This window comes from Macaca thibetana, chromosome 14 (assembly GCF_024542745.1).
Source record: "Macaca thibetana thibetana isolate TM-01 chromosome 14, ASM2454274v1, whole genome shotgun sequence".
NCBI classification, from domain to species: Eukaryota; Metazoa; Chordata; class Mammalia; order Primates; family Cercopithecidae; genus Macaca; species Macaca thibetana.
Window position 1 is genome coordinate 71767668 of NC_065591.1, and position 13058 is coordinate 71780725.

General features: G+C 39.3%; 1 protein-coding gene across 1 annotated transcript in view; it reads right to left on the reverse strand.

The window, feature by feature from the left end:
• Positions 1 to 13058, reverse strand: part of TENM4 (teneurin transmembrane protein 4) — a 3098737-nt gene that overhangs the window by 1414238 nt on the left and 1671441 nt on the right. The gene's annotated exons all lie outside the window — the stretch shown is intronic.

Below are 13058 nucleotides of genomic sequence, written 5' to 3' on the forward strand. Positions count from 1 at the left end.
ACTCTACATTTCAGAGCGTCATAATGTCACAATGAAATCTAATCCACCTCCTCCTGTTAATGACAGGAAAAGTGAGGCCAATTTCAGGTGTATGTCTTGTACCTCATCAGACAATCAGTTAGTGGTGAGAGCAGGAATGAAAGCTGGTCTTGATCTTCTCTGTCCAGTGCTCCTTTAGCTAGAGTGCATGGATGGCTTCCCTGTGGTCTCTTCATTCTCTGGGATGCTCACAAATAACCTCTCATATTCTCTGACTTACTACAGAGAAGTGAGTCTTGCAGTGAGGCTGAGATCCATGGTCATTACCCCTGTACCCCAAAACAAAGACTAATGTGAGTAAGACGAGTATCCAGCAGACAGGTCATAGTGGCTACTCTAGACAATTATTCCACTTTTAAAAAATATATTATCAGTTCCAGAAATAAAATACATTTATATTCTCTTATCAGTTGAATTATTTAGAAACAATAGTAAGTTTCTCATTTGATATACTAGATGACTCATACGGCCCCTACACCAAAAAGGTTTCAATTATATATAGTCATTTTGCTCCACCCCAATTTGAAATACATCAGTTTTCCTGTTTGGTTGTTCATTTGTTTGTACGCTTGTTTTATTTTGTTTTATTCCAGACATGCCTGTCTGGAACACAGCAGGGCCTAGTGAATATTTGAAGAGTCAATCAATCAATGGATGGCATATATGGCAATCTTTGCAATGTGCATGAGCCTGAGATGGCAAAGAAAATAGATAAGGAGAGGAGAGTTAATTGAAATTGGACATGGAAGAAGGGGAGTAATAGCTTATATTGGAAAGATAATATAGCTGGAAGTTAAGGAGTGAGGCTCTAGATTCCAATTGCATTGCCTCAAATTCTGGACTAACTCGCTCTTAGTTATGTGAATCTGGGAAAGTCATTTAATACCATTGAGCTTGTTTACTCATCTGGAAAAGGCAGATAATCATATCTTATAGGGTTGTGTGAAGATTTAAACAGAATGACATGCGGAAAACACTTATTACAGTGCCAGATACATAGTGTCAATATATATATAATCATTTATTAATCATTATTAATCAAAATCAGCAGAAAATATCCCAATTTTGCTTTCCTTCTTCCCAAACAAAATAACCCAAAGACTGATGACCTTGCTCAGAACAAGACCTAACAAAATAATTTTGGAGGACGGGGTAAGTCACACATAGATGAAGGGCATGTAGATATGTGTGTGCATATAAAAGGATGGTTGGTGAATGACTATTTTTATTAATAACTACAGTCCAGTAGACTCATATATATTATGCTTTTTGAGAAAAGAAGGGTTAATCTCCTCATTTTAAAGAAGAAAATACCAAAGCTCAACTTTACATGGGCAGTGTGGACTGTAACAGAAATTTTATGCAGTGTCTGCATGTCTCCATAATCCTGCACTCTATTCACTGTCTTCTCAGACATAAGGGAAGGAGAAGAGATGAGGCATGGGTGTGATGTGGCTCAAAGATGGGAATAAAGGAAACTGAGGAAAAAGGACATGGAGATCCCTTATCTTCTCAGGAAGCAAGAGAAAGCCATTTTTTATTTTATTTTATTTTATTTTTGAGTGCAAAATAAAGGATCAACTGGTCAGGGAGGGCTACAGAGGAAAGTTTTGGAATTTAGAATAGCTGTGGGGGAAAATCTGAGAGACAGGGGATGGACAGTGTTGTCTGGAACTTTCTTTGGGATCTCTTCAGAGACATCTTCTTTTCCTTTTTTTCTGAAATAAACCCACTTCTCATGAGAAGGACACATTTCCCAATAGTGCTCCCCCATGTCATTCTAAGTGGAGTAAGTGAAAGGCCCTGACTTAGTAGTGGGTGAGCTAGCTCTCTAGTTCTCAGAGCCAGAGGTGCCAGATGTTTTCACAACATCCTAGGACAAGCTGTTGTTTTGTGATCTTGGCCTCTTGACTGTGGGACTTTTATCTGCAAGTCAGCATTTCTCTCCCATTGAACCAAAAATACTACAGATACTACATTGTTGGGTAAAAATGGCAGCAACAGACACTGGGGCCTATTGGAGTAGGGAAGAAGGGTGGGGGACGAGGTTGAAAAACCTTGGGTTTATGCTTGGTACCCGGGTGATGAGATCAATCGTACCCCAAACCTCAGCATCATGCAATATACCCATTTAGCAAAACTGTACATATACCCCCTGCAACTGGAATAAAATTTGAAATTATTTTAAAAAATACTGCATGCTTGAGAAATAAGAAGGCAAGACTGAAAATAATGGCCTGCTTCAATTCATCTTTTCTAAGTCTATTGATTTTTCCTCTACTGAATTTAGAGCTACCTCAAAAACTCCTATTATTTAAGTTTTGGCTACTTAATACATAATAATACTTATTAAGTATTAAGAACGGCATGGAAAAGTACCGTGAGGGCCTTAAAGAACCTCCCTGACTGCAGACTTCCCTGCACTACTGTATGTCCCACAGTGATCTTTTCTAAAATACAAAGGTGACATACCACATTTCTTCCCTGCTTTTGTGGCTCTCCATTGGCCACTGGTAAAAGTCTAGACTCCTACACAAGAGATAAGGCCCTTTCAATCCTGAAACTTCTAGCTGTTGACCCCTCCTACCCTACCTCTGGCCGTTTCTATCCCCCCTATCCCCCACTCTATCCTCTTCCACATCCAAGGGCCTGCACTCTTCTCAGGAAAGGCTTCCATGGCCATGCACTCTGGAGGACACTTCCTCTCCCCTCATCTGCTGGGCAAGCTTTGCTGCAGCCCTCAAGCCTCCTTTCAAACACTGTCCCCTCAGAAGACTCCCTTGCCTTCTCCAGGCAGATGTTGACCTTCTTCCTCTTAAAAAATCATCGCATTATGTATACATCATCGTGCTGGCAAGATCTTCATGAACATAAGCTTCACCTGCTCGCATTTCTGTTTCCCCCACTGGGCTGTGAACTACAGAAAGTAGGATGTTTTTATCTATTGATACATTTATTTTGTGCCACCAGCCTTAGGATAGTGTCTAGAATTTAAAAAGGCATCCATTAACTTTTCAATGATGAGTGGAAGGGAGAGAGGAAGGGAGGATAAGAGAAAGGAAGGAGAGAAGTAAGGAATAGACGGATGAGTGAGAGGCAGATTTTCAGAAGCACCCAGGGCCTCTGTGTCAGGCAGCATTCTAGGGGCACTAGAATGATGTCTTCTTCAGTCCTGACAATAACCGTGCAAGGTGTTTGTTGTTATTTCCCATCTCAGATGAAGAAAGGGATGCTCACATTGGTGGAGTACATTATCCATTGCCATGATTGGAAACTTCAGAGTTGGAATTAGTACCCAAATCTATCTGGATCTGAGGTGTTACTTAGTCCTATTGATCCAACTGGTCTCTCAGATTCATTCTTCTTTCCCAGATTTCACCACCCAGTCCCTATTTTGTCAGAGTTTGTTCTCATAGGACTCTGAAACCAACAAAATTATTCTCCTGACCACACTGTTAACACTGTAACTTGAATATTTATAGTTGGAATTAAAAAAAAAAAACAGGCTTTACTCTCCTCTTGCTGACAATGATAACAATAAAAGCTAAGAACGATTGAGCACTGGGATGGTTGATTTATGTGTCAATGTGACTGGGCCATGGTGCACAGATATTTGGTCAAATATTATTCTAGATGTTTTTTGAAAGTGTTCTTTGCCCCCTTCCCGAGTCCACACCCGGGCCTATCATGGGGAGGGGGGAGGGGGGAGGGATTGCATTGGGAGTTATACCTGATGTAAATGACGAGTTGTTGGGTGCTGACGAGTTGATGGGTGCATCACAGCAACATGGCACAAGTATACATATGTAACAAACCTGCACGTTATGCACATGTACCCTAGAACTTAAAGTATAATAATAATTAAAAAAAAAAAGTATTAGCAATAAAATCTAAACAACAAAACAGAAAAGAAAAAGTGTTCTTTGCATTAAATTAACATTTAAATCAGTGAACTTTGAATAAAGTTTCTTTTGAATGTGGGTGGCTACATCTAATCAGTGGAAGGCCTGATTAGAATAAAGACTAACCTCCCTCAAACAAGAAATTCTGGTAACAGACTGCATTTACTCTCTGATTGTATCTCTTCCCTGGGTTTCCAGTAGCCTATCTACAGATTTTGGACTTGTGCCTTCACAATTTCCACAACTGTGTGAGCAAATACCTTATAAAAAAATCTCTCTACCTCTTTCTCTTCCTCTCTCTCTGTACACACACACACACCCCATTGGTTCTGTTTCTCTGAAGCACCTACTATGTTCCAGAAGCTGTGCAATGATTTTTTTGATTTGTTTGTTTGTTTTGAGACAGAGTTTCGCTCTTGTTGCCCAGGCTGCAGTGCAATGGCACCGTCTTGGCTCACCGCAACCTCCGCCTCCCAGGTGCAAGCGATTCTCCTGCCTCAGCCTCCCGAATAGCTGGGATTACAGGCACGTGCCACCATGCCCAGCTAATTTTGTATTTTTAGTAGAGACGGGTTTCTCCATGTTGGTCAGACTGGTCTTGAACTCCTGACCTCAGGTGATCTGCCCACCTTGGCCTCCCAAAGTGCTGGAATTACAGGTGTGAGCCACAGCACCCAACTTTAATGTACCCCTGAATTGCTTGGACCTTGTTAAAATAAAGGTTCTCATTCAGTGTGTCTGGGGTGGGGCCTAAGGGTCTTCATTTCCTGCAAGCTCCCAGGTGACCCTGGGACTGCTTAGGGGACCCTACTTTGCATAGTATGGGTTTAGAGCATTGTGGGGACAGATGATCTGAGTTCACCCCTGACATCAATAAAGTTAACTTCATTTTGCCTCAGAACCCACTTCTATAAAACCAAAATGGCAAGAGTACCCATCTTATCTAGCTCTGTCCCAGGGCTGTTGTGAAGATGAAATGATAGGGTGTGTGTAAAGCCCTCAGGACAGTGTCCAGCACAATGAGAAAAATCTATTATTATTTTCTATTATTATTGTTGTCTTAAACAAAACAACCAAGTGGTTCTTCTCAAAGGGATGTTGAGGTAAAGGGGTGGTATAATTTTGTCCCCCAGGGGATATTTGGCAATGTCTAGACATTTTGTTATTATCTCCATTGGTTGGTGGAGGGTGCTCCTGGTATCTAGTGAGGCCAAGGACACTGCTATACATCCTACAATGCAAAGAATATCCCCCTACAACAAGTAATTATCTGCCCCAAAATATCAATTGTACCTGCAATAACCCCACAAGTTAAGTATTATTACTCTCAGTTTCCACATGAAGGTACAGATCCAGATATATGGCCTAGTCCACACAGTTAGTAACATGGAACCATTTTATGTGAAATTGCAGACCCAAGGTAGATGCTATTGAAGCCTCCTGAGGCAGTGCATACGAGGGCAACACACTTGTCCCTTCATGTGGTTGGACTTTCTTTTTAACTTCTAGAGCTGTAAGCGAGCTTTGAGCCAATGTTCTTGAATTTTAATCAGAAGCAGAGTCCCAGAGGAGGCCATTCAGTCATGAACTATCCTTCACAGAACCAGTGTAGTCACACAGCACTTGTGGCCTTCAAATCCCCTCCAACAAAGCCAAGACGATTATTGTTTATTGAGAAAATGGAAATCCATATGGACTAGAGTATGGTCTTCAATGCGTGTTTCAACCTTCGCACAAATTAACAACAGGAGTTTATTTTTACTATTTTTTCGATCACAGCATGGTACACATAACACCCTCTGGAACCAATTTTTCCCTTCTCTTTTTATTTTATAAATACTTCTAAAGTGTCACTATCTCTCTGAAAAAAGTTAGCTGGTTAGAAAATTTATACGGATAAAAACCAGACAGTTCACTCAGTTCAACCTAGCCAGCCAACAAAACGAAAACATAAATAAAAACCAACGTGTAATAAAATAACATCCTGTGAAATTTTTTTTAGCATGATGAAATAGGTTGGGCTTTTTGTTAAGGCAGGGTTGGCTCTACCACTAGCAGCCTGTGTGACTTCCTCTTCAGAGCCAAGCATTGCTTTATATCAATATAAAATATCAATCGATGCTAGAACTGTCATGGTAAACTGTGAAGGAAAGGGTCAAAAGAGAAGTGAGCATGCTAGAATATGTTTACTATCTCAGATCAGAAATCCTTTCATCTACTTATGTTCCTCATTAACTAAAGTGAAAATGAATACTCTGGTTATGGGGAGCATTGTTGAGAAGCTCAGTAACAGCTGTTCTCTGAAAACTTGCCTGGTGGTAGTAGATGCTGTTACAGAACTGGACTGCCTAGCAAGAATTGATATAATAAAATCACTCAATAGTAGAAGTCAGGTGGAACTTTTAACTTCCAGAAGCAAGTGAGTATATTACCCCTTATAAGGGGAAGCAAAATCAGAATGGCTGCCAAGGGAGCCTCACCTGTAGAGACCTACAGAGGAGACTTACGGGAAACCACTAGGAGCACTGCTTAATACATACAACCAAGATCAGGAATGAATGAGCAGAAGGCTGAGGTCTACTGAACCAACGAGCAGTGATGATGTCTTGCCAAATTTCTAGATGTGCTCCAGCTCTTGTACCCAGATTTCAACAACTGAATAAGACTCTATGTAGAAGGATCCTGAAGCATCATGGCAAATATATAGTGACTCCCAGTCCTTCCCCAAAGCGACTTACAGCCATTTATTGGGTAACTTTATTATTTCTACTATTATTAATTCATTTTTTTGAGACAGGATCTCACACTGTCTCAAATTCTGTCTGTAATCCTCCTAAAGTGCTAAGATTACAGTTGTGAACCACTGCACCCAGACTATTGGGTAACTTTAAGCTGAGAAAGATGAATTATCAGGTCTATTTTTAAAAAAAGTTTTCTGTGAACTTGTGTAGAGAAGTACTCCAGATCTTTTGAGGATACAGGGTCCACGTTGATGCTGACATCTGGGGTCTCAAATGCTGTCATGGCTCCTGCTAGAGGAGGGGCATAGTGGAGTCAAAAACTAAACAGTGTCCTAACGTGGAGAGATTTCACAGGGGGTCCATTCATCTAGTGGAGTAGTTGGGAGATTGTTCTATAAATGCCAATTTGGTTAAAGGGGTTAATCTTCTGTTTTGTCGAATTTTCCTATTAATTACTTAGAGGAAGATATTTTAAAACTCCAAACATGATTGCAGATTTGTTTATATGCCCCTTTAGTTATATAAGTTTTAATGTATTACATTTTGAAGTTCTGCTATTATATGTATGTGTATATATAATATATAAATAATAAATTATTTTTATATATATTATTTTTATATTATATTTTCTGTTATACCTTTTATCATTACGAGGTTTTCATTCTTGCCTCTAATGAAACTCTGACTCTTCCACTTGCTATTTTGTCTAATGTTAATAAAGAAACTCTGATTATCTTATGCTTATTGTTTATATGATACATTTTAATTGGTCTTTTATTTTTAGTCTATTTGCCTTTGTATTTAATGTCTGTCTTTTATAGACATGATATAGTTGGTTCTTGCTCTTTTATCCTACCTGACAATCTTTCTTTGGAATGGAGAGTTTAGTCCATTTTCATACAATGTAATTTTCATATGGTTTTATTTGGCCTGCCATTTTCTCCTTTTAAAAAATTTGTCTAATCTATGTATGTTTCTTTATTCCTCTTTTCTGCCTTCTTTTTGTATTAATTGAATATTTTTAGTATCCATTTTAGTTGCTCTATTGGCTTTCTAGCTACATCTCTTTCATATTTTTACTGCTTGCTTTTGGGATTACATATAAATCTTAAACTTACACCAATCTAGTTAGTTAATATTTAATGTCTTAAGTTAAAATATAAAAAGTTTGCATAAGTGCATTCCCTTTATTTCCCCCATTCCTAGTACAATTATTAGTCTTCTCCCTTTAAACAGTCATATGTACATTAAGGAATTTAAGAGAGAGAGGGAAGGAGAGAGAGATAAGTGGGTGTGGAGAGAGGGAATTTGTCTACAGCAAGGGAGTTGGGATGAAGCCATGTTGGCACCAGCAGCATTTTATGTAGAAAGCCTAGCCCTGGGCACACCCTGGGTCTTCTAACCACCACAGCCTCAGTTCTCCTCCCTTGTAATTTATCCTTCAGAATGTTTTTCCAGTCCTTTTTATTGCCTGTGGGTTATCTGCTCACAGAGATCCTTCTCTGTGCCCACACGCAATACCCCAGAAAAGTCTAAACAAAGCTTGTGCCACACTGAACAACTGAAGAAACAAAGGAATAGAAAGGTGAAGTAACTTGTGTAATGTCACAGACAGCATGTAGTGAAACCAGGACTTTAACCTAAGTCTGTCACTAAAACCAATATATATTTAGAATGAGCCAGTAGGTATATAATGATAATAAGCACAAGACTATGAGCTCTTCGAGGGCAGGAATTTTTGTATTTTTGTAATGATATGATTCAAGGTGTCTGGAACAACGCTAGTTATATAGCAGGTACTCAATAAATATTCACTAAATTTGGATTATCTTCCATAATACTATGTTAGAGCCATACCATGATACTCACTGCTGAATTTGATGGGTATGATAGTGTGCCATGACTAACTGATGTTACCTAATAACTTAGCATAAGATCTGGCTTTACCACCGGTGTATTCTAGGACCTGTTGGAGTTTTACATTAACGATAATATATAAGATGTAAATAATAAACCCTACTCTCTAAAAGGATGTGAAGTTATGTTGAAGTACATGAATGTGGCAGCATGCCATTGGCACTTGATAAAACTTTCACTCTTCTCTAGATCCTTTTCTAGCAACAGAACTGTCACGTACAGGTATACAGGTTGTATGCACATAACTCCGGGAGATACCATTTACATTGTAATCTCTGTAAATAGTGACTCTTGAAATTCAAGGAATCTCAATGGCTTCATACAGCAGTTCTGAATCTAGCATAGTAACTACAGCAACTAGACCACAATGAGAACATGGTCATTTTCAAGTGAACCATTCATCATTCAGTGAAATAATGACCTATAGATCAAGGTGGATTTGTTTTACCCTAAAATTTGACCCATTCCAGAAACAGTTTTTAAATGTAACAAGTGCTGATTAAGAGCAATTCAACAAATTCATCATTAAATATATGACCAGTTCTGTGCTAGTCATCAAAGGGAGAAGAAAACTGAGTTAAAAACATGGTTCACATTCACTCCTCTATAGAAACTTCGACTTTACTGTCCCCCAGGGACTTCCATGTCAACTCAGACATTAATCACTTCTTCATTCTTATTTTATTTGGCCTCTCAGCAGCACTGAATAGTCTTTCCTTATTAAAACCCACGTTTCCCCCTTTTGAATTCTGTGTTTTTCATCCCACCTTAGAGACGGCTTTTTTTCAGTCTTCCTTTGTTGGCTCTTCCTTCCCTGATGGATTCTAGATGTTGGGAGTAGCCCAGACTTCAGTCCTTGAATATCTTCTCTCTGTGCTTTCTCCCTAAGTCAGTGGTTCACAGCCTTGGCTGGATATTAGAAATATGCAAGAAACTTTTAATAACACCAATGTTCAGGCCTCACCTGAGACCAATTACATAAAAATCTCTGAGGGTAGGACTGAAACATTATTATGTTTTCAAAGATTCCCAGGTGTTTCCCATGTGTAGCCAGGCTTGAGAACCATTTCCTGGGTGATCCCATGCATTCCACGGCTTTAAATGCCATCTATCTGTTGTTGATTTCCAAATTGATGATTCCAGCCCTAGAATTCCTAATTCTGACTCCAGCCCTAACATCTGTCCCTGGCTCGCTTCATACACTCCTGGCTTGTTTCAGGTTTTCCATGTGCACAAGGATTTCAATGCTGGATAAGAACGATCCCACAGACCACCACCTAGGAGCTGATTCAGTTTCTCATTGCCATCCACTTCCTACAAGCACATCCCAACCCCAACCAGAAGAGACACTCAGATAGGTTATTAACATTATAATAGAGGCTCCCTTGTATTACACATCCACCATGTGACTGGTATTGTGTATGAGGTTTTATATATTTTGTTTCATTTAATCCTCATGACAACATTTTGAAGGAAGTATTATACACAAACTCACAGGTGAGAAAACAAGGTCTTAAAAGCGTGAACAAATTTATCCCAAATCACATGATCAATAAAATGGAAGGACCAGGACTCAAGCCCAGGTCAGTTTTACTCCAAAGTTCATGCATCATCATTGAGCATGCTGCTGCTTGAGTCCCTTGGCTTTCAACCAAATGAACCACACTCCCCTCTGATAACATATTCTTGTTTCCAAAATTATGGGACATGAAATCTTTGAGATTCTAGAAAGCTAGGTTCAGATGAGGCCGGTGAGTTCTTAGAATTCAATTTTCTAATTGTACAGATTAGGATATCAAGGTCTTGAGAAGAAAAGTTACTTTCCCAAGGTCAAACAATTAATTATTGGCCAGGCAAGGATTTAAATCAGGTCTCTTATGAATCCAATGCTCTTCTCAGAATATAATGTCTCCCCACATTAAAATGAAGTGTTTCTAATAATTTATTTTTCTCTTCAACTTGCACAAGAGTCCTTCATAAAACAGGCTGTGTGTTGTTCAGTTGCATAAAATAACTATTTGTTACATTTGTTGCATTCCTTTTACCTTTAATTTCAGTCCATTGAAATGGCCATTGCTCACCAAGCTACTTTAACCACAGAGCCGTTATGAGGTTTATTTGTCGCTGAAGTCTTATTTTCTGCAGTAAATTAATGACGTGTTATTCCCAGAGACTTTATGGTGCTTATCACTATATTAACTTACATCAAAAAAATCACAGGGAGCTATTTTTCAAACCCTGACAAAAACAGCCTAGAGAAATCCTACTGAATTGGGGGCTTTGAAATATAAATGCACATATGGATTGCATATTTCTCATAAAGAAAATGTTTTCATTTCACATTAGGTAAAAGCTTTCTTAAAAAAGTTGTCACTTAGTACACGGAAAGATTCATTCCTTCTCAACCTGGTTTCCAAGAGCAGAAGCAAAGGTTGCTCCTTTGCAAACAAGAATTATGAATTGTAGGTCATGACGTGGTGTGCAGTTAGAGAGAGACCTTGATTTGAATTTCTGATGTGCTGATTACTGGCTCTGGTCTGTTACATGTGTGACTTGAATTCTCAGTGCCTCAGTTCTCTATCTGTAAAATGGGGATGAAAATACTGCATCCAAGTTGACAGGACTCTGTGAAATAATGTGAATGAAATACCCTCAGTGTTCCTAGACTATAATAGAGGTTAAATAAATGTCATTTTTCTTGCCAAAGATTTATTTTTTTCCTATTCTAGCTTAATGGCCCTCAGTCACTTTTGTCAACCCTTCTAGGCAAGTTCCAGCCTTCTCCTTTTATGCCACTCATTTACTCATGAAACACTCTTAATTCTATGCCAGCTATGCCAAACACTGAAAGAAGTTCAGCATCCTACCCTATTCTAGAAGCTTGGGATCCAGTGTGGAGAACAGACTAGGAAATAGGAAATTGTACTAGAATTCACAGAGCTCTGATGGGTAAGTACAAGCTATGTACAAACCCAGCAACAGTCCGAACTAGTTCTTCTTATTCACACAGACCTCCTGGAGGAACTCATATCTAGGCTGAATGTCCAGTAGGACTCTTCCAGCTCTGAGACACCCTGACCCAAGTGGTTCCTACATGGCTTGCACAGATGGACAGAGCAGTTCTTATTAAAACTAACAGTTATAATGAAGAGATATTCTTCATATAAGACATAACATTGTGTGTGTTCAAGAAAGTTCTTTTAACTACATAGCATCAGCTGAGGAAGCAGAAAGAAGGTCTACCCTCCTTATGGAGGGATGTGGGAAAGTGAAATGGAGACCATGAACTCTTCTTTGGCATCCACAAAGTGTCAGGAACTCTGCTTGGCATTTTCCTCTCTCTCTCTTACATTCTTTCTCACTCTTCCTCTTACTCTCTTTCTATGTTATTCTTTTTTTAAAAAAAATTCAGTCATCATCATAAATGATGAAGACTGTCTTATCCTTATTATTATGTAGGAAAAACAAGGTGAACTAAGTGCCAGAACGTTCACGCTATCTTGCCCAAGACCACACGAGTAAAGGGCTACAGAAGGGATGTGAACCCAATCAGGCTGGCTGTCCAAACTTTATCCATCTGCCTAGACTAAGTTGGGGTGTCAGGGCTCAAGGAAGCAGGTTACAGAACCCAGAATCCTAAGGGTGAAAGACTGTCACATTTGGCAGGGGTGCACAAACCTATTCTTTGCCCACAGCACACCACAAATTATTCAAGTAGCAAGACTAACTGAGGACTCTACCTTCTGCTTAGTGATGGGTCCTTCACAAAGGGTCAGGCAGGTCATAATTGGCTTAGGAAGAGATGGGACTTTGGCTAGGCAGGGGCATACCATGTCCCATTTTGGGGATGCTAAGAATCACTGCAGTGGGTCTGGTCTGACATCCCAGGTTCATTAGGGCAACCTTACTCAAATTGGCAGCAAGTCACTGGTGGTAAAAGAGATTAAAAGGGCTCTTCCTTATTTAAAAGGGGGAGGATAAAGTTGCTGACTGAGATATGTTGTGGATAATGAGAAAAGTGCCTGAAATAAAGAAAAAAACAAATGAAGTTGGGATGGAGAAGGTGATGAGCTGCTGAATCAGCTCTCTGGCAGAAAATGGAATTCAGAGGTTTTCTTTCTGTTTCTGACAAAATGGATGTTCAGGCCTTTTTCTTTTTCCTTTTTTTCTTATTCATCTAAAAGGTTCTCTTTAGAAGCAAAGTAAAATGGAAATGCAAACCAGGAAATCCTGACACTAACTCTTTTGACAAGATGGAAAATAAGAAGAAAGTAATTGCTGATACTGAACATGGTCCAGAGAGAAGCACTGTCCTTCTCCCACCAGGAAAAGGAGACATTTTCCCAACTTTGTGCGAAGTATGATCCTAAGATGTCTTAGTTTTTTCTGTAAAATGAAAAGGTAGGGAAAGAAGGAAGAAACACATTAATATGCATTGAGCACTACTGTAGAGGACTAG